We start from the raw sequence: 22,551 nt of genomic DNA, 5'->3' as shown, positions 1-22,551 counted from the left end.
AAAAAAAAAAAAAAAAGAAAACAGTTCTGTCTTCAGTTAAGTAATTGGTAGATTCTGAAATAGAAACTTTTTACTACTAGTGTTTTGATAAAGATCTGACTTTTGCTCTTGAAAAAGTGGGTTATCACTTTTTAAAACACAGCCCATTCAGTCTTCAGGAAAAAGCATGGTAATGTGATATTCGGGTTAAGACACTGGTGTCTTGAATCTCTTGGGTTTCAAGGTTGTACTGTCTCAAAGCTATGACGAATTTCTTGATGATGACTCAATTTATTTTTCAGGGCACCCTACACACAGCCTGGAGATGAGGTTCTTTGTTTTGCTTTTGGTCTGCATTTGTCTTTTGGGAGGATGCTTCTCATCCTACCAGCTATTATCTCCTCACTCAGCTTCACCCTACACCACATCCTTCTTCTTGTGCTACTCATTTCATTTTGACATGTTTTTCCTTTCTGTAGGATTGGAAGGTGACACACTGTTTTTTATCCAGGCTGAGTGTCAAAGCTCTTTTTCCACAATTTCCTGGATTGTATTGAGTGTTTTCTATACCCATAGATGGGCTACAACTGCTTTGTTACCACGTGATACTCTCTACACTACATCATTATCAAGAACCACAGAATGAGCACCATATTAGACAAAGGAGATCATATTTAGTTTCATTCAGGGCATCTTTCTCACCATTGTCAACTTCCCATTGCCCATCTGTGGCCTCATTGAAGTGGAGAACTACTTGTGTGAAATCCCAGTATGTGGAAACCGGCTTGTGAAGATACCTCAGCCTTAAAGATGGTAGAGTTCATCAATGTGGACCTCATGTCACGAGGCTGTTTTCTTCTCATTCTCTTTTAGAGACCCATCATCCACGTGCTCCATCTTGCAAATATTCTCTACTATGGGCTAATGCTGTGTTTTCTTCACTCACACTTCCCACTTCACTGACATTCTACTCCTCTATGTGTAAGTGGTCCTCACTTACCTGAGGTCAACCCTAAATCCCTTGCTGGATGCAACTACTCACATTCTGAATAACATCCTATGTCCCATGTTGAATTCCTTAGTATATAGCCTCAATAAGAACTTGAGGATGGTACAATGGAGGATGGTATGACATTAATTGGGCTTCATTCCTGTGCAGTAGTAGAGTTAAGTAGCTCACACTTTTTCACATGTTTTGGAGGTTGGAAGCATTTTTATTCTCACAAGTATTTTTGATCTTGAGAAGACAGCTGTTATTAATATTTCCATTTGACTATGTGAAGACTAAGACTTGAAGAGTTAAAGTAACTTGTGCAAGTACACTTTAGGTGTGAATGGCAGAAAGGAAACTCTAGGGCTGTTTTTCTGACTGCACGGCCTGTGCTCTCTTGAGTATTTGTTACTGCTCAAGATGGAGCTATGGAACTCTTCTCAGTAGCAAAACAACCAAGAACTTCTGCTTCTCAATCTTTATTTTCTTCATCCTACTCCATCCTCTGTTCTGCCCAGCCCACCCTGGCACTTCATCTCGGCTGCACTACTACATCTCCAAATGCCTTCATTGGAAAAACATTCATCTTATTGTTCTTGGAGGTGTTCAAAAAGTGGGAGGAATGCATCTTCATGGTTCCATATGGCATCCTTTTACTTCCATTCCATGAAGTCATATAAAGAGAAAGACCTTTCTGGCTAAGAAAGGAGGCAGATCTCTTGAAGGCAAAGCAGAATTACCAGTGTGCTGTATCACTGCCAATCCCTGGCCATTGAACTTAGATCTGAAAGAGGCCCTGGCTCTGAACAGGCACCATGCGAATCAGAAGAGAAGGTAGGTTAAGGAACCCATGGAGTTGTGATGGTGCTGTTATCACGTTTTAGAACCAGGATTTGGCTCTGTCTTGCTTAATACAACATGGAGGATGTACTGGGTCCAAGCTATAATTGTTTTGTGTTCTTGGCTTCTCTGTTCACTGAAAGAGTGATAGCAAGACATACCTGAAAGTGATTTTATTTCCTTACTAGGTTCCTTTGTTAGATTAATATGGGGATAGATATGATTAGGTTATGTAGTTGATTTTTACAGGGTTAAAATCTGAATTGTAAGTGTATATACCTAGTAAGTATGCAATATACCCATGCAGTGTACCTGTTGCATAGAAATTTACATATGCCCTATCCCCATCCCACTGACTTGAGTTTAATTGATTTTTTCCTCTCATGTGTGCATGAAGGTGCTTATTTACTAGTCCAAATTTAGTGCTTATTAAATGTGGTTTTAGTTTTTGCATTGTTGTGATACTTATGATAATGGACTCCAATTTTATCTAGCTTTTTACAAAAGATAGGAAACCCCATTTTTTTTTTTCACAGTTTTTGGCCAGGGCTGGGTTTGAACCCACCACCTCTGGCATATCAGGCCAGCGCCCTACCCCTTTGAACTACAACACTGCACCCAAACCCCATAATTTTTTTTTTTTTTGCAGTTTTTGGCAGGGGCTGGTCTTGAACCCACCACCTCTGGCATATGGGGCTGGCACTCTACTCCTTTGAGCTACAGGTGCCGCCCTAAACCCCATAATTTTTAAAGATGAGTTGTATTCTGTGGTTTACACATACCATAATCTATTAATACATTTATGTGTTGGAGGTCATTTCCGTTGTTTCCACATCTTTGTAATTGCAGATTGTGCTGCTATAAACATTGAAGTGTAAATATCTTTATGATAAAATGTCTATTTGTTTCTTTTGTGTAAATACCAAGTAGTGGAATGACAGAATCTAATGGTAGGACTACTTTTTGTGCTTGGAGGAATCTCCATACTACTTTCCCAAGATGTTGTAAGTAGTTTTCACTCTCACCAGCAGTCCCTGAGTGTTCCTTTCTCTCGACATCTGTGCACCATTTGATGTCTTGGAAATTTATCACATGATCCATTCTTAGTGGGCATAAGTGATATCTCCATATTGTATTTATTTGCATTTCCTTGATGATTAGGAACAATGAGCATTCTTCAGGTGCATATAGTCCAGTACACTATTCCCATAAAGGTTGTGTTCATGTCCCTTGCACAGTTCTAAAGAAGTTGTTCAATCTTGTCTTATTGATTTGCTTGGGTTCTTTGTAAGTTCTGGTTATTGTTTCTTTCTTGAATGTATACCGTGCACATGTCTTTTCCCATTCTATAAGTTGTCTCTTTGCTATGTTATATCATTTAGGTCTGCAGAAACTTTTTCACTTGATCCAAAGTGAAATTTGTTTAATTTTGGTTTTGCTGTGATTTCCAGAATTGTATTCTTTACAAAGCATTTCCTAAACTGAAAAGATTAATAGCTTTTCCCACACTTTAATCTGGTGTCTTTATAGTTGTGTGTCTTAGGTTTAAATCTTTTATCCACTGTGAGTGGTAAGAGGCACAGCTTCTGTTTCAGCTTTTTTACATGTGACTAACCAGCATTCCCAGCACCATTTAATAGGAATTCACTTCCACAATCTATGGTTTTGTGTGTTTCATCAAAGATAATATGGAAATATAAGGCTGGTTTCATGTCTAGACTCTGTTCTATTCCATAGATCTATGACTTTAATGTTACAACAGTATCTTGCTGTTTCATCATTATAGACTTGTTGTATAATCTAATGTCTGGTAAAGTGGAGTCTCCATATTTGTTTTTCTTTGGGAGAACTGCAATGGCCATTTCATTTTTCTTTTTTTTTTTGCTTGTTTGTTTGTTTTCCTAATTCCAAAAGAAGCATAAAACTATTTTTTTCAAGATATAGAAAATATGATGTTCATATTATAATAGGGATTTCATTGAATCTTTAGATTACTTCAGGTAGTATCTGCATTTGAACAGCATCAGTTCTTTCCTCTGTTCACATCATCTGCAATTTTTTTCTCAGTGTTTAATAGTTCTGTCTGGAGAGATTCTTCCTATCCTTTGTGAATTATATTTTAAGGTCATTTATTTATTTATTTTTGATGCTATTGCGAAGCAAATTGTGTCCTTGATTTTATTCTCAGTTTGAGTATTGTTAGCATATATGATGGCCCCTCATTTGGGTACATTGTTTTTTTATATCCTGGAATATTGTATCTGTCTTGAAATCCCTTTAGACATCTTTGTAATTTTCTAGGTACAAGGTTGTATCATCAGCTTTTGGCAAAGAGTGAGAATTTCTCCACATCCATACCCAATTATAGATATATTTGCTTTTTTTTTTTTTTAAGAACAGGAATTTCATTTATTGCATCAATAAACAAATCCTAAAATCACAATACTGAATATTCAGATATTTTTTCCTTTTTTTTATTAAATCATAGCTTGCACATTAATGCAATCATGGGGCACCATACACTGGTTATACAGACCATTTGACACATTTTCATCACACTGGTTAACATAGCCTTCCTGGCATTTTCTTAAGTTATTGTGTTAAGAGATTTATATTCTACATTTACTAAGTTGTGGTATATGTACACCATGGCATATTATGTAGCCTTAAAGAAAGATGGAGACTTTACCTCCTTCATGTTAACATGGATGGAGCTGGAACATATTCTTCTTAGTAAAGTATCTCAAGAATGGAAGAAAAAGTATCCAATGTACTCAGCTGCACTAAGAAACTAATTTATGGCTTTCATATAAAAGCTATAACCCAGTTATAACCTAAGAATATGGGAAAGGGGGAGAGGGAGGGGAGGGAGGTGGAGGTTGGGCAGAGGGCGGGTGATTGGTGGGATTACACCTGCGGTGCATCTTATATTTGATTTTTTTTTGTATCTGATTATTCTGTGCTGGACTTCCAGAACCATGTAGAATTGTAGTGGTGATAAAGGACACACTCATCAGATTTTGATCTAAGGGAAAATATTTTCAGTTTTTCTCAACTCAAAATCTTGTTGGGTGTGGATTTGTCATAGAACACCTCTATCAATTTAAGGGATGTCACATCTATGATAATTTCATTGAGTTTGTTATTTAAGAAGGTGCTGACATTTGGCTGATGCTTTTTCTGTATCCATGGACTGGATCCTATAGTCTTTGTTTTTACTTCTTTTTAATGTAGTATAAATGTGTTAAGTTACACACCTCTGGGAAGAAATCAACTTGGTCATCAACTTTTTTTTGGGGGGGTACAGCAGGATTTTGTGTGTAGAGTTTTATAGAGTATTTTTGTATCTATAGCCAATAAAAATGTTGGGAGTTATGAGTTATTTCTCTGCCCGTTCCTGGATTTGGTAACCGTGTGATATTAGCTTCATGAAAGGACATGGGGGGGGGGTTCCTTCTCTCTCAATTTTGTGGAATAGATTGTGAAATATTGGTACCACTTCTTTGAAGGTTTAGTAGATTTCTGGTGTGAAGCCATCTGGTTAAAGCCTTTGTTGTTGCCACCTTTCTTTATTTTTGTTTCCATTTCAGTCATTGATCCATTGGTCTATTTAGGAGATCTATTTCTTCCTGATTGGGTCTAGAGAAGTACTGTGCTTCAAGAAATTTGTCCATTTCCTCCAGAATTCTCACATTTCTGGGCATAGAGATTTTTTTGTAGGATTTAGTCAACAGTGTTGTATATCCATGGTATCTGTTATTTCCCCTTTTTAATTTCTGGTTGAAATTTTAGACATGTTACTTCTTTATTTGAGATTAATCAAGGACAAGGATAATAAATTTTGTTTCTTTCCAGAGTAACGTCTTTTAGCTTTGTTAATTTTTGATTTTTTTTCTTGCCTTGATTTCATTTAGTTCTATGATCTCCTTTTGGTTCCTTCTTCTGCTGTTTAGTAATAGAATGCTCTTCCTTTTGCATTTACTTGGGATAGAAGCCATTGTGTTGTTGATTTGTGTTCTTTCTGATTTCTGGATGTAGCTGTTTATGGCAATGAATTTCCCTTTCCTGACCACTTTTGCTGTATCCCAAATGTTTTGTGGCTTGTGGCCTCATTATCGCTGTTTTTGTGGAATACATGTGTTTTAATCTTTATCTTTTTCTTGGGCCAGCTATTGGTTAGCATTCATGACTATGCGAGGAAATAAATGTTTTTGTTCCACCTCCATTCTTCATTAATTTCACTAACGTCTGTTATTTCCACTTTATCATTTGTGTAATTCAATGAGGCCAGTTTAGAACCTAGGATATGATCAATCTTGGAGAATCATGCATGAGTTGCTAAGTATGTGTCTTCAGTGGTATTTAGGTGAAGTGTTTTGTATTTGTCTATTAAACCCATTTGTTCTAGGGACGGGTTTCAGTTCAATGTTTCTCTGTTTAATTTCTGCTTGGATCTCTCCAGTTTTGTCAGTGGGGTGTTGAAATCTCGAGCAATTGTGATCTTGCTTTTTGTCATTTTCTTTAGATCCAGCAGATTTGGCCTTTTAAATCAGGCAGTGCCTCAGTAGGGTGCATTATTATTTAGCAGTGGCATGTCTTCTTGATAAACTTTTCCATTGCTCAGTAGGTGGTGACCCTCCATTTATTCACGTTTGTTGCTTCAAGTCAATAGTATCTGTGATGAGAAGTGGTATTTTCACATTCTTTTATTTTCCAAGCGGAGAAAAGTTTGTTTTCCAATCCTGAGGCTGCATCCTGTTGTGTCCTTGGGGTTAGTCCAGTTTCTTGAACAGTGCATATTCATGTTTTCTCTTTCTTTTCTTTTCTTCTTTTTTTTTTTTAATCCTGTCATCCAGCCTGTGTTTCTTTGGTGGGGAGTGCAAGCCATTCAAACTTAGAGAAGAGATAAGTAGGGCACATTTCTGTTTGTCATAATGTATGAGACTATGAAATGTCACTGGGGGAATTGTAGTTGCTAGGATTTCTAGGGAGTTTGACATTGTTGTAGGTTTCTTGTATTTTCCTGTACTTAAGACAGGACTTAGTCTTTTCTGCAGGGCAGGCAGGGGCAACATGTCCTTAAAGGTAGCATGGCAGGAATAGATTTTATTTCTCCACTGAATATGAAACTTAGTCTTGTAGGATAGAAAGTCTTAGTCTGGTGGTTTGTGTTTGAGCAGATTCAAGAGAGGAGCCTGGTCTTTTCTGCCTTGAAGTTTTCCACTAAAAATTTAGCTGTTGGGCGGTGCCTGTGTCTCAGTGAGTAGGGCGCCGGCCCCATATGCCGAGGGTGGTGGGTTCAAACCCAGCCCCGGCCAAACTGCAACAAAAAAATAGCTGGGCGTTGTGGCAGGCGCCTGTAGTCCCAGATGCTTGGGAGGCTGAGGCAAGTGAATCGCGTAAGCCCAACAGTTAGAGGTTGCTGTGAGCTGTGTGACGCCACGGCACTCTACCGAGGGCAGTACAGTGAGAGCAGTACAAAAAAAAAAAAATTAGCTGTTAATCTGGTAATTTACCCTTGTAGGTAAGATAATGCTTATGTCTGTCATCTTTTGATACTTTTTATTTCATGCTGACTTTTTCCAGGTAAACTTCACTTAGTCTAGGAGATGTCCTATTTGAATTATTCATACTGGAGTTCAATAGTCATCTACTAAGTGTATGGCTAGTTCTGTGGTAATGGTTGGGTAATTTCCAGCTGTAATATCTTTAGATGGACCCTCCATGCTCTTAGGACTTTCTTCTTTATCTTCAGGGACACCTAATATTCATATGTCTGGATGCTTTGCATAGTTATATCTCTCTAAGAGATTGCTTGCATTTGCTTTTTTCTTTAGAGCATTGTTAAATAACTGTGTTAGCTAAAGAGCCTTGTCTTTAAGCTCTGAGGTTTTTTCTTCTCCAATGTTTGTTCTATTTTTGAAATGCTCCCCACTGTGTTTTCCATATTCCTTAATGTCTCTTCCTTTACTTCCGCTGTCACAACCTTCCTAATTTTGTCTGGATCCTTGGTGACGTGTCTTCAATTTTGCTAATTTTTTCAGTTTTCTTTTTTGTTTTTTCTTTCTTTTCCTAATATTTTTATATTTCTTTAAGCATGTTTTCAATTTTCTCTTCAATTCCGTTCATTTCATTTCCCATCCATATTCTGAACTCCATTTGTGTAACTTCAACTATTTATTTATAGTTGCTGTCTTTTGCACTAGCTTCATTGTGAGCTGTTGATTTTTCATCCTTCTTTTTTTCTTTAGGTGGGTTCTCATGTTTCTCTGTCTCTCTCTCTCATCTCTTTTTACACTGCAGTATAATGCTAAGTTGTCATTTCTCTATAATGAACCTGTCAGGGTGGCTGTCTAATCTCAAATCTTGATGTTCTTTTGGCTAAAGAATGACCAGAAATAGCAATGTGTCAGTTCCAGCCTATGGCACACTATTATCCTAGATCTTAGGGTTGGGAGGGATGGAGGGAGGGAGGGAGGGAGGGAGGGAGGGAGGAAGGAAGGAAGGAAGGAAGGAAGGAAGGAAGGAAGGAAGGAAGGAAGGAAGGAAGGTAGGTAGGTATGTGGCACCTGTGTCTCAAAGGAGTAGGGTGCCGCCTCATTTACCAGAGATGGCAGGTTCCAACTCAACCTCCACCAAAAATTCCAAAAAAAGAAACAGAAAATCACAAGTAGGGCTTGTATGATGGAATAATCAGAGAGGAAGCAAATACACAGAAATAAGTTTTTACTGCATAATGGACTGTGTGTGTCTCTGCAATTAGAGAGAGACTGATAACTTCTTTCTGAAGATGCTGTTTCTTTAAGGACTTCCCTGTCCACTACCATAGTTACTGTAATGTATGCCTGTATTTTTCACTTATTCTTTCTTTTTCTTGTGCCAGAATGTGTTATCAAAACAATACCTATTATGAATTTTATGGGTAAGTTTTGTTCTCCTTTCAACACCTCCAGAAAACAAAGCCATGATGCAGTCATCAAATGTGAAGACCTATGATTTGGATACTAAAAGTGAATCTAAGAAGATAGCCTCTGACATCAGATGAGGATTATGATCATGTGTGTTCAAAGGCATGATCACAGGGGTTGAGACATGTTCTGTACATTTCTTGCTCTCTTTGAAGCCATGCTTTTTTGCTTTAAGTAAATGGATTAAAATGAATAAACAGCCAGTGGGAAACACAATTTGTAATTATTCATCATCCCTCTTCACCTCTAGTGGCTGGCAGCAGCCCTTCTCCCGCCCCACTTTGGCTGCCTCCTGGAGCCCTCTTTCTCCTGGGCTGTGGACCTGCTACATGCTTCTCTCCTTTCTGCCATGGGCATGTTTCCTGCAGCTTTCCCCAATACCCACCTCAGACTGCCTCCCCAGCCCTACTCCTGCCGTGCCTCTGGTCCCTCTCCTGCAGTCATCATTCTAGCCTGTACAGGCTGCCTCCTATAGACTTCTTTCCATCTTACCTTGGGCCGATTCATGCAGTTCTCATCTTACACCTGGGTGACACGGTGAAGCCCCTCTTCAACCCATCACAAGAGCTCAAACCTTGCCGCTTTCCTCTGCCCCACAAATGTCTCTTCCCATGACTCCTTAAGGTTCTTCCTGCAGATGTACTCAAGTCTCTCCTCCGGCAGGCACCTTCAGCCCTCCCTCCATCCTCCCTGCTATTATTAGCCTCTTAAACCTTTCTCTACTATAGTCTCAGAACACACAGTGCCTTCCTACTCCCTTTTCAGGCTAGCCCATCCCCTAGAGCCCTCCTTCCTCACTATCACCTAGAACCCACTGAAGTCCTTCTGCAACCCTACCCTGCATCACCACTTGCAGCACTTCTCATTTTCCACCCTAGGTTCCCTGTACCCCACTGGCTGCGTCTTGCAAAAATCCTCCCTGCCTGCGTCCTCTCCCTGCAGCCTCTACTTGGCTCCTGTTAATCAACCCCTGCAGTGTTCTTGCTTTCCCCATGCTTCTCCCATGCAGTTCCCCCTTCTCTCTACCTGCCCTGGATTTCCTCTTACAGCCCTTCTCTCACCTTGTCAGTGTCAGGCACCCTGAAACTCTCTTACCACTTTCCCGTGGACCACCCACTGCAATTCTCTTCCCATGCCATCCAGGGCTTCCTCCCACCTGCAGCCTACCTCCCTACCCGACTTAGTCCTTCCCCTACAGGCCTTACTGCACTTACTATGGGCCTGACCCTCTGATGCTCTCCTTCTGCCCCCCGCTGCCATACTTCCTCCAGGCTTTGGGCTCACTCTCTTAGCTCCTCTCCCACCCAACTCCAAGCCATCCACTGTTGCTCTCATCCCTCTTCCTAAAGGCTGCCCCCTGCTGTCTTCCTTCAGGGCAGCCTCAGGCCCTTTGTAGCACTCCTTTAACCCTCTGGGTACTACTCCCTGCAGCTTTCTCCACTCCCTGCCTCAGACCCACACCCTGCAGTTGTCCTCCAGCTCCCTGCTGCCCTTCTTCCTTCCTGACACTGGCCCTCCGCTTTCAGCCCTCCTCCAGCCTTGACAAGGGATTGCCTGCTGTAGTCCTCCTTTCTCCCCTAGGCAGACAAGACAAGAAAAACTTTTTTTCCTACTGTGGGGCCATCGCCAGCATCTCTCCACAGAATAGCTCTGTGTAGTCCCTTGAATCCCTCCTGAGCCTTCAGCATGGACCCACTCCCTGATGCTCTCCTCTCTCCCAGCTCAGGGCAACCCCGGCAACCCTACTCCTGCCTGGCTTCAGGCTGTTCCCTACATTCCTTTATCTGCCCCCACATCAGATTGCTTTCTGTAGCCCTTCAGTGTCTCACTCTGCGTTTCCTCCTGTATCCCTCCTCACTCCCCAGAATAGATGACTACCTGCATCTCTTTTTCTTCCCCCTGCAGCCATCTTTCTGCCCCACCATATCCTTGAAGCTATCCTCCAGCCATCTGTTGACAAACTCTCTCCCCACCATGGATCCTGACCTCAGAGGCTTTCTTCCTTTCCTGTTGCTGTCTTCAGGCTCCAATTTGGGCCACCTCCTGCAGCCCTCCTCCTGCCTCCCTCCAGGCTTCCCACTGAAGCTTTCCACCTGTCCCACCATCAGATGCCCCCTGCTGTCCTCCTTCCACCTCCACACAGACCTTCACTTTTTCTGTTCTGGGGCACACCCTTAAGCACTCACTCCTCCCTCATTGCCATGCATAGGTCCTTGAATTCCTCATCCCTCCCTGTCACTGATGGCTTCTGGCAGGCCTCCTCCTGTACCACCCAGGGAAGTCTTCCTATAGTTGTTCTCTCTTTCTTCAGCGGACATCCCTCTGGAAGTATTATTTTCACCCTGCTGATCTGTCCTCAGTTCTACTCTCATCCTTCCTCAAGGTAGTCTCTGCAGCTTTCAACCTGTGGGTGGCTCCCTGAAGCTCTCCTGCCCCATGTAGCCCTACTAGTTTTTCCCTTATGCTGCCCCATGCATTTATTCTCCTACTCTGAAATGCCGCCCTGTAGTCAACCTCCCTTTTACTTCCTGGCCCAAAAATCACCTACTGCCTCATCATCCTCCACTCTCCTAGCCTCCTCCAGGAACCCCCCTAACTCCCCACCTCAGGAGGCCTTCTGCAGCTCTCCCAGTCACTGGATGCCCTTTGTTGCACTCCTGCCTTGACCCCCCTGTCGTCAGCTCCCTTTCTGACTTCTGTTGCCCTTCTTCCTCCCCTGGCTGGGGACTGCTACCTGAACCCCTCTTAATGCTTTAGGTCCAGCCTCTGGCTGTAGCTCTCCACCAGCCCCAGCAAGGGCTGGTCCCCAAAGTGCTCTTCCTGCTCTCTGCTACCTTAATTCCTCCCCATTTCAGGCCCTCCACCTACTCCTTTCTCCAGTAGGCAGGTTTGAGGAGGACCACCTCCTCCCTTCCTTCTGTTGGCCCATTCACTATAGCACTCTTCCTATTCTGCTGAGGATCTGCCACCTGCAGCCCAGCTCATTCCCCTCTCATGCCACTTTGCATGACCTCCCCCTGCTGGCCTGCTCCCTTCTTGCCATTGGCCTATGACCTGCAACCCTACAATCCTGGCCTCTTGCTGCCCTAATTCCTTCCCAATTCAGGCTCTTTCCTTCATACTTAGGCATGGCGCCTACCGTTCATCTTACACCTGGGTGACACGGTGAAGCCCCTCTTCAACCCATCACAAGAGCTCAAACCTTGCCGCTTTCCTCTGCCCCACAAAAGTCTCTTCCCATGACTCCTTAAGTTTCCTCCTGCAGGAACCTTAAGATGTACTCAAGTCTCTCCTCTGGCAGGCACCTTCAGCCCTCCCTCCACCCTCCCTGCTATTATTAGCCTCTTAAACCGTTCTCTTGACTATCTAATCAAGGGATGTGATAAAGGGTAATAGGTTTTAAATGTGAAAATCTTCAAAATGGTGTAAAAATGTATAATACACAAGTAGTGGTAGTAATTAAATGAAAAGAGTCAAGCATGTTATTTGGGAATCAAATTCAAACTTAAATACTTCTGCTAAGTTAAATTAAATTACATTGAGCATAAACCTGGTTCCATACTTTAAAGCCTCACATAGCGAACTGCAACATATCATATCAAGTAAAGCACCTGCACTCTAACTTAAGAACAAAGTCTGGGCCAGTCTCAGGCTGCAATTGATCTTGCCATGTCCTGATGTGTGTACTTGGCCATGTGTGTATAAAAGGCTGTGCCAGGACTTATGGATCAACTATATGTCCAAGGCTCTGTCAGCCTGAGTTGGCCATGTGCATGGATATAGCTATGCCCACCCATATGGGCCAGATGCATATACCTGACTTTGTAGGTCTTGTGGACCCTAAAGACATGCATAGCTGTACCAGGCCTTGCTGGCCATGCACTTGTACATGAAGGAGCCATGCTCTATAAGACATGTAATACTTTGCATAGCTATGTCAGGCTCAGTGAATCCTATATATGTATATTATTCTTCTAGACCACTTCAGCCATTTATACATACAAAACGTGCCAGGCCTTGTGACCAGGTTCATTTACATTGCTATGCTAGGTTTTTGAACCATGTACCTGACTACACCAGGCCTGGTGGCTATCTCCAGGAACATTTCTGGGCCAGGACTTGTGGTCTATGTACATGTACATGAATTTTCTAAGATATATGTGACATGTACAAACTTATGTCAGTACTGAGGGCCATGTATATGTAAATGACTGTGCCAGGCCCTGTGAAAAATACGAACACACATGTATGTTCCAGGCCTCTGGTCCAAGTACATGTTTAAAATGGTGCAAATTTCTGTGTGCCAGGTTCATATGCATAACTATGACAGGATCTGTGGGCCATGTTTATGTACTTCATTTTGCCCAGCCTTTCAGCCATGGACATGTACATGGCCATGACAGGTTCTGTTAGTCATGTACATGCACAACTCTGTTCATATATCCATGGCTGTTTAAGGCCTTGTGGGCAATAAGCATGGGTAGGTGCTTACCAGGTTCTCTGGGACATGTGCATGTACATGGTTATGCCAGTCCTAGGGTGCCATGTCAATGTACATGACAGTTTTATGCTCCTGTTGATGTGCATGGGCATACCTGTGCCTGTCCTTGTGGGCCTTTACATGTGCATGAGTGTGCCAGACTGTCTGTGCCATGTACATGTATATGACTCTGCCAGGCTCTGTGGGATATAAACATGTATGTGACTGTGCCAGGCTCTGTGTCCTAAGTACATCAGCTAGAGTATGCTAGGCCTTTTAGCCATCTTCTTGTTCATGTCTATGTCAGGCCTTGTGGGCCAAGTGCATGTAGATGACTGTACCAGACATTTTGGCCACATGAATGTCCATGACTGTGCTATGCTTTGAGGGCCACTTGCATGCACATGACTATGTCTGTGCTTGTGGGCCACATGCATGTGACTGTGCTAGGCTCTGAGGACCACATGCATATACGTGACTGTGCCTGGGGATGTCAGCTATGTAAATCTACTTAGATGTGCTTAGGGTTGTGGGCTATGTGTATTTACATGGATCCACCAGGGTCTGTGTGCCCTGTACATATAATGGACTGCAAGAAATTGTAGGCCATATACAAGTACATGGCTGTGCCAACACTTGTTTGTTATAAACCCAAACATGAGTTTGCCAGGTTCTGTTGGTCATGTACATGTACATGGCAGTGCCAGGCTTTGTACAGTACCATGTACATGTATATGCTTATGCTAGGTTTTGTGAGTCATGTGTATATACACATGACAGTGAAAGCCTAGTGGGCCACATGCATGGACATGTGCCTCCATTGAGGTCCAAGTGCATGTAAAAGTGGGAGCCAGGCTCTGTCTGTTCTGTTGATCTACAAGATCATATACATGTACTGGATGTGCCTTGCACATGTGCAGGCCTAAGTTAGGCCATGTGGGTCTTGTACATGTACTTGACTGTGCCAGGCTCTGTGGCCCATCTACATGCACTTGGATGTGCCAGTTCTTGGACACCATGTTCACATACAAGTCTCAAACATGTCTTGTGGACCATGTTCATGTGTATGACATTGCCATACTCCTTGTTATTTATGTAAACATGCCTATGACAGGGCTGGTGGCCATGTACTTGTACGTGAACTTGCCAGGCTCTGTGAGCCATGTACATGTATGTGCCTGTATCAGGCTCTATGGGTCACATACCCATAGAGTACATAGCCATGACATCTGGGCCATGTGTATGTACGTGAATGTGTTAGGACTATGGGCCATGTAAATGTACATGAGTCAGATGTGTGAGCCATATACATACACATTTCTCCTCCCAGCCTTGTGACCCATGAACATGTATAAGTTTATATCAGTCTCTGTGGGCCATTCTCATGTACATGATTATGCCAGGCTTTATGTGCTCTGTACATGTACATGAGTGTGCCAGGCTCTGTGTGTAGAGTCCATGTTGATGACCATTATAAGTTCCCTTGACCTTGTATATATACATGGCTCTTCTAGGCCATATGTGCATTGAACATGTACCTGGGTTTGTAGGCCTTGTTGTGCCAGTCTCTGTGGGCCAACTCTATGCCAAGCTATTTCAACCATGTACACATAAATGACTGTCGGTAGTGTTCATGTACATGACTGCACCAAAATCTGCTGCCAATGTTCATGTTAATGGCTGTGTATGTACATGTCTGTGCCAGGCTATACAAGACATGTATGTATAAGAGTGTAGCACACCCTATGGCCATTTACATGTACATAATTCTTCCTATATGAGGCTTTGCATATGCAGATGTCTGTGTCAGACATCTGCGGGTAACATATAATATGCCTGTGCCAAGGCATTGATGACATGTATCTATACATGACTCTAACAGGCCCTATGTACCATGTATGTTTACACAGAACATTGCAGACCTTTTATGCCAAAAACACAAACAAGACTGTTCCACATTCTGTGGGCCAGGGCCATGGCCATGTGTAGGTATGTATATGAGCTAGGCTCTTTGGCTTATGTGTACATACATGACATTCCCAGCTCAGCTGCCCATGTGCTGCTCTGAGGGATATGCACATGTATTAATTTGAGCCTGGCTCTGTGGGCCCTGCTGATCAATATGTCTGATCCAATCATTGTTGACCCCAGTTCATGTTGTACCTGGACATCTAGACAATGTCAACCACGTCCATGTATATGACTGTGCAAATCTTTGTGGGCCATATCTATGTAAATGTTAGTGCTAGGCTTGTTGGAGGCATGTATATATACATGACTATGACTTTGTCAAGCCTTGTGACCAGGTCGATGCACATTTCTGTGCCTAGCCTTTTGGCTATGTTTATGTACACGATTTTGCAAAGTTGTGAGTCATGTACATATATTTCAAGTGCCATGTCTTGCTGTCCATGTACATGAGCATGACTATGCTGGGCTCTGTGTCTCATGTGTGTTTACACGACTGAATCAGGACTAATGGTTTATGTACACATACCTGACTACTACGCAGTCTCTATGGCCATGTGCATGCACATGAATTTGATACATCTTCTGGGCCATGCACTTACACAGAGCCTGGCACAGCCACATACACAGCCACATACTCAGATCTTCCTTCCCACAGGAGAGCCTGGAGTTCGAGGGAAGGTATATTGGAGGTCAGAGGTTAGCATCCCTTAACTGTGTCACCTGTATCTCCAGGGCCCAGAGCATTCTCATGTGGTGTGGTAATTTTCCTGAAATACAACCTTCCAATAGACATTTAAAATTCCTTTCCTATTAAGTCGTCTAAGGTGAGGTTTTTTTGTTTGGAAACACAAGTGCTATTCCATGGCTGCTCTGTGAAGGGAACCAGGATGACCCATGGAGAAGCATGCCGCAGACAGTGGCTGGGGTCAAAGGACCAATGATTTCTAAGTCACCAAGGGGGACAGGCAGAGTGCCTGGATTCTTCCTAAGACATAGAAATTACAAGGATATTGACACAACAAAATTTCTCTCAAACTCTACATAAGGGATCAGTGCAATAACTAGGGTAGAGGATGAATAGGGGTAGATACAAGACAGAATTTTGTGGAATCCCACAAGCATCAGATTACTGAGGACATTAACAAAACGAGCACATTCTGACCACTCAATGTGTACCAGATGTGTGTCACTACATCACCAAACTCTCACGGTACCTATAAAATTAATCAACAAGGCCAATTGTGTTCTCCTGGCCCAGACAACATGCATAACTCAAGTGACTTCATGTGCACACAGGTTACACAATGACCCTGGTGTAATTCCCCCTTGGATGGGAGCTCTTTGTGGCATTGGGTTGTATTTAGCCATGACAGCAGTGGTTAGCCTGACCCTGTCCCTAGAAACAAAGGTATCAGAAGGTCATGGTGACAAAAGAGAATGCAGATGAATCCCAGAGCATCCAACACTGCTGTCTGGGGACTTTTGGTAACCAGGCTCCACGGTCACCCCCAATGATCCAGGTACATCATGAGTTCCAGCCCTTGTAGACATTCATATGTTGAAGCAATTTGCCATAACCAAACCAGCTCTTCAGGATATTCTCAGACCTATCCTCCATAATGACCAACCCAATCCTCTACGACACAAGTAAAGTCACTCAGAAAGTTTTGATCAAACTCTAACTTCCACAATGCTGAAATGATTAAAAATGTCCACTGGACTTTCAAAAAACTCGATACCCAAATTTTTACCAGAATTATCAATATTCTCCATTAATGTTAACGGCTTAAACTGTCGTCTAAAGAGGCACAGGTTAGCTGACTGGATACAAAAACTCCGGGCAGATATTTGCTGCATACAAGAGTCACATTTTATCTTAAAAGACAAATACAGACTCAGGGTGAAAGGATGGTCATCCACATTTCAGGCAAACGGTAATCAGAAAAAAACAGGTGTTGAAATTCTATTTACAGATACAATAGACTTTAAACCAACAAAAGTAAGGAAGGATAAGAATGGTTACTTCATATTTGTTAAGGGTAATACTTAATATGATGAGATTTCAATTATTAATATCTATGCACCTAACCAGAATGCACCTCAATTTATAAGAGAAACTCTAACAGACATGAGCAACTTGATTTCTTCCAGCTCTATGATAGTAGGTGATTTCAATACTCCTTTGGCAGTGGTGGATCGATCCTCCAATAAGAAGCTGAGGAAAGAAATTTCAGATTTAAACTTAACCATCCAACATTTGGATTTAGCAGACATCTACAGAATGTTTCATCCCAAAAAAACTGAATACACATACTTCTCATCAGCCCAAGGAAGATACTCCAAAATCGATCACATCTTAGATCACAAGTCTCACTTCAGTAAATTTAAAAGAACAGAAATTATCCTTTGCATCTTCTCGGACCACCATGCAATAAAAGTTGAACTCATTAACAACAGGAATCTTCATACTTATACAAAAACATGGAAGTTAAATAACCTTATGCTGAATGATAGCTGGGTCAGAGATGAGATCAAGAAGGAAATTGCCAAATATTTGCAACAAACGACAATGAGGACATGAATTATCAGAACCTCTGAGATACCGGAAAGGCAGTCCTAAGAGGGAAATTTACAGCATTGCAAGCCTTCCTCAAGACAACGGAAAGAGAGGAAGTTAACAACTTAATGGGACATCTCAAGCAACTGGAAAAGGAAGAACATTCCAACCACAAACCCAGTAGAAGAAAAGAAATAACCAAAATTAGAGCAGAATTAAATGAAATTGAAAACAAAAGAATTATACAACAGATCAAAAAATCAAAAATTTGGTTTTTGAAAAGGTCAATAAAATAGATAAACCTTTGACTAACCTAACAGGAAATAAGAGTAAAATCTCTAATCTCCTCACTCAGAAATGACAAAGAAGAAATAACAACAGACTCCTCAAAAAGTCAAATAATCCTTAATTAATATTACAAGAAACTTTATTCTCAGAAATATGAAAATCTGAAGCAAATTGGCTAATACATGGAAGCAGGTCACCTTCCAAGACTTAGCCAGAATCAAGTGGAAATGTTGAACAGGCCCATATCAAGTTCTGAAATAGCATCAACCATACAAAATCTCCCTAAAAAGAAAAGCCCGGAACGAGATGGCTTCATGTCAGAATTCTACCAAGACTTTAAAGAGGAATTAATAACTATATTACTCAACCTGTTCCAAAAAGTAGAAAAAGAACGAAGACTACCCAACACGTTCTATGAAGCAAACATCATTCTGATACCCAAACCAGTAAAAGACCCAACAAGAAAAGAAAATTATAGACCAATATCACAAATGAATATAGATGCAAAAATATTCAACAAGATCCTAACAAACAGAATCCAGCAACACATCAAATAAATTATACATCATAACCAAGTTGGTTTTATCCCAGGGTCTCAAGGCTGGTTCAATATACATAAATCTGTAAGTATAATTCAGCATATAAACAAATTAAAAAACAAAGACCATATGATTTTCTCAATTAATGCAGGAAAGGCTTTTGATAATATCCAGCATCCCTTCATGATCAGAACACTTAAGAAAATTGGTATAGAAGGGACATTTCTTAAACTGATAGAGGCTATCTACGGCAAACCCACAGCCAATATCATATTGAATGGAGTTAAATTGAAATCATTTCCACTCAGATCAGGAACCAGACAAGGCTGCCCATTGTCTGCCCTGCTCTTTAACACTGTAATGGAAGTTTTAGCCACCACAATTAAGGAAGAAAAGTCGATCAAGGGTACCCATGTAGGGTCAAAGTTTCGTTCTTCGCAGATGATATGATTGTCTATCTGAAATACCAGGGATTCAACTACAAAACTCTTAGACGTGATCAAGAAATACCGCAGCATGTCAGGTTACAAAATCAACATTCATAAATCAGTAGCCTTTATATATACCAACAATAGTTAAGCTGAAAAAACAGTTAAGGACTCTATCACATTCACAGTAGTGCCAAAGAAGATGAAATATTTGGGAGTTTATCTAACAAAGGACATGAAAGATCTCTATAAAGAGAACTATGAAACTCTAAGAAAAGAAATACCTGTAAATGTTAACAAATGTTAACATACCATGCTCATGGCTAGAAATAATCAACATTGATAAAATGTCCATACTACCCAAAGCAATAAACAATTTTAATGCAATCCCTATTAAAGCTCCACTGTCATACTTTAAAGATCTTGAAATAATAATACTTTTTTATATGGAATCATAATAAAGCTTGAATAGGCAAGACATTACTCAGAAGTAAAATCAAAGCAGGAGGAATCATGCTACCAGACCTCAGACTATACTATAAATCGATAGTGATCAAAACAGCATGGTACTGGCACAAAAACAGAGAAGTAGATGTCTGGAACAGAATAGAGAACCAAGAGATGAATCCAGCTACTTACCATTATTTGATCTTTGACAAGCAAATTAAAAACATTCAGTGGGGAAAAGATTCCCTATTCAACATATGATGCTGGGCGAACTGGCTGTCAACCTGTAGAAGACTGAAACTGGACCAACACTTTTCACCATTAACTAAGGTAGACTCTCACTGGATTAAATATTTAAACGTAAGACATGAAACTATAAAAATACTAGAAGAGAGTGTAGGGAAAACTCTTGAATAAATCGTTCTTGGCAAGTATTTTATGAGGAGGACCACCAAGGCAATTGAAACAGCTTCAAAAATACACTACTGGTACCTGACCAAACTAAAAAGCTTCTGCACAGCCAAGAACACAGTAAGTAAAGAAAGCAAACAACCCTAAGAATGATAGAAGATATTTACAGGTTATGTCTCCAACAAAGATTTAATAACCAGAATCCACAGAGAACTCAAACATATAAGCAAGAAAAGAGCAAGTGATCCCATCGCAGGCTGGGCAAGGGATTTGAAGAGAAACTTCTCTGAAGAAGACAGGCGCACGGCCTACAGACATATGAAAAAATGCTCATCATTTTTAATCATCAGAGAAATGCAAATCAAAACTAGTTTGAGATAACATCTAACTCCAGTAAGATTAGCCGATATCACAAAATCCCAAGACCACAGATGATGGCGTGGATGTGGAGAAAAGGGAACACTTCTGCACTGCTGGTGAGAATGCAAATTAATACATTCCTTTTGTAAAGATGTTTGCAGAACACTTACAATATCTAAAAATAGATCTGCCATTCAATCCTATAATTCCTCTACTAGGCATATACCCAGAAGACCAAAAATCACATCCTAACAAATATATTTGTACTAGAATGTTTATTGCAACCCAATTCATAATTGCTAAGTCATGGAAAAAGCACAAGTGCCCATCGATCCACGAATGGATTAATACATGTGGTATATGTACACTATGGAATACTATGCAGCCTTAAATAAAGATGGAGACTTTACCTCCTCATGTTTACATGGATGGAGCTGGAACATATTCTTCTTAGTAAAGTATTTCAAGAATGGAAGAAAAAGTATCCAATGTACTCAGCCCTACTATGAAACTAATTTATGGCTTTCACATGAAAGCTATAACCCAGTTATAACCTAAGAATAGGGGAAAGGGGAAATGGGAGGGGAGGGAGGGTGGAGGTGGGCAGAGGGAGGGTGATTGTTGGGATTACACCTGTGGTGCATCTTGCAAGGGTATATGTGAAACTTAGTAAATGTAGAATGTAAATGTCTGAACACGATAACTAAGAAAATGCCAGGAATCCTATGTTAACCAGTGTGATGAAAATGTGTCAAACGGTCTATAAAACCAGTTTATGGTGCCCCATTATCGCATTAATGTACACAGCTATGATTTAATAATAATAAAAAGAAGATAATGATAGCTAAAATCATCAATTAATAAAAAAAAAGATAGGGTCCAATATCAGCATCTTCCTTTCTAATTTTCTCCCCAAGAACATAGAAATCCTAGGTCTTGAACGACACCAGTAGAATCTGAAGAGATTATTATAATGTAATCTTTCTTTTTCCTTAGAACTCTACTCTTGATCTTTTTGACATGATCCTGTTCATATCACTGAAAATTTCACTCTTGGAACTGGGTTCCCATTATCTCATGTCTGAGCATATTTGTATTGTCTTGTTTTCATGCCCAGGAGCAATAGATAAGAGCACGTGAACACCTAAATTATGTATGTATCAGTCGTCACATCATGGTCATGGCAAAAGCAAAACAATTTCAGAATAAAAAATGGTGAATTGTCATTGATAATCTCTATAAATAGGTAAGAAAATTATGGTCTGGATCAATACCTCATCTTGGGGAAAAGTCATATAAACCATGGCAGGGCCCCTTTTGTGAGAATCCCATAAATCTAATTGAACATGTATGCTTAATGAGTTAACTCCACCCATACCTATAAGATCTCTTCCATATGACTTTAGGAAATTGAAGTTATCTAAATTTTAAAATTAAGAAAACTGAGGTTACAGATTATTATATAAATAATTCACAAATAAGTAGTAAATGCCAGAGTGATAATTTGAGCCTACACCATTCTGATTTTCATGTGTGTGGTCTTTATAGTACATTTTATTGCCAGACTATGAATACTTATCAAATGGGAAAATAGTTGGATTAAAATAACTGGAACAAATACAAGAAAATGATGAAAACAGTGAGGCTAATTAAAAAACATACATATCTTCACTTTAAAATTTGAATGTACTTTCAAATGATTACAAAAATGTACAATGATGTAAAACAAGTAATTACAATAATAAATAGTGTATTTACTATACCTAAGCTAATTCATTAGGGAAAAGATTATCTTCTAAGAAACAGTGCTGGAAAATTGGATAACAATATGCAAAATACAAAACGAATTACAGCCTTTACCAAGTACCATAGATCAAATATATCTTGAAATGTATCATAAAGCAAACTGTAAGAATCAAAATAACAAAACGTCTAAATGAAAACAAAAGAAAAAAATCTGTGACCTTGAGTTAGGCAAAGACTTCTCAGGACATGGAAAGCACGAACCAAAGTGGAAATTTCATAACTTGGACTACATCAAATACGTGTAAATGCCAGAGTGATAATTTATTTTATTGCACATAAATTATATCTACATAATGAGTACTATCTGGATAAACAATAAATACAAAATGATATGTTCAAAGCCATAATAGAAGTATATAATAGGGTCTGGAGAAACTCACTATCTGTTTTGCCACAAAAAAAGTATAGAAATTGAACAAAATGCTTCTAGGAATTTAATAGTTGAGAAGATGACATTGTGCATATCAATGATGAAAAGATAAATTA

The sequence above is a fragment of the Nycticebus coucang genome, chromosome 18 (assembly GCF_027406575.1).
Source record: "Nycticebus coucang isolate mNycCou1 chromosome 18, mNycCou1.pri, whole genome shotgun sequence".
Taxonomy (NCBI): Eukaryota; Metazoa; Chordata; class Mammalia; order Primates; family Lorisidae; genus Nycticebus; species Nycticebus coucang.
The sequence above is the reverse complement of the archived record's forward strand: the minus strand, read 5'-3'. Positions refer to the sequence as shown.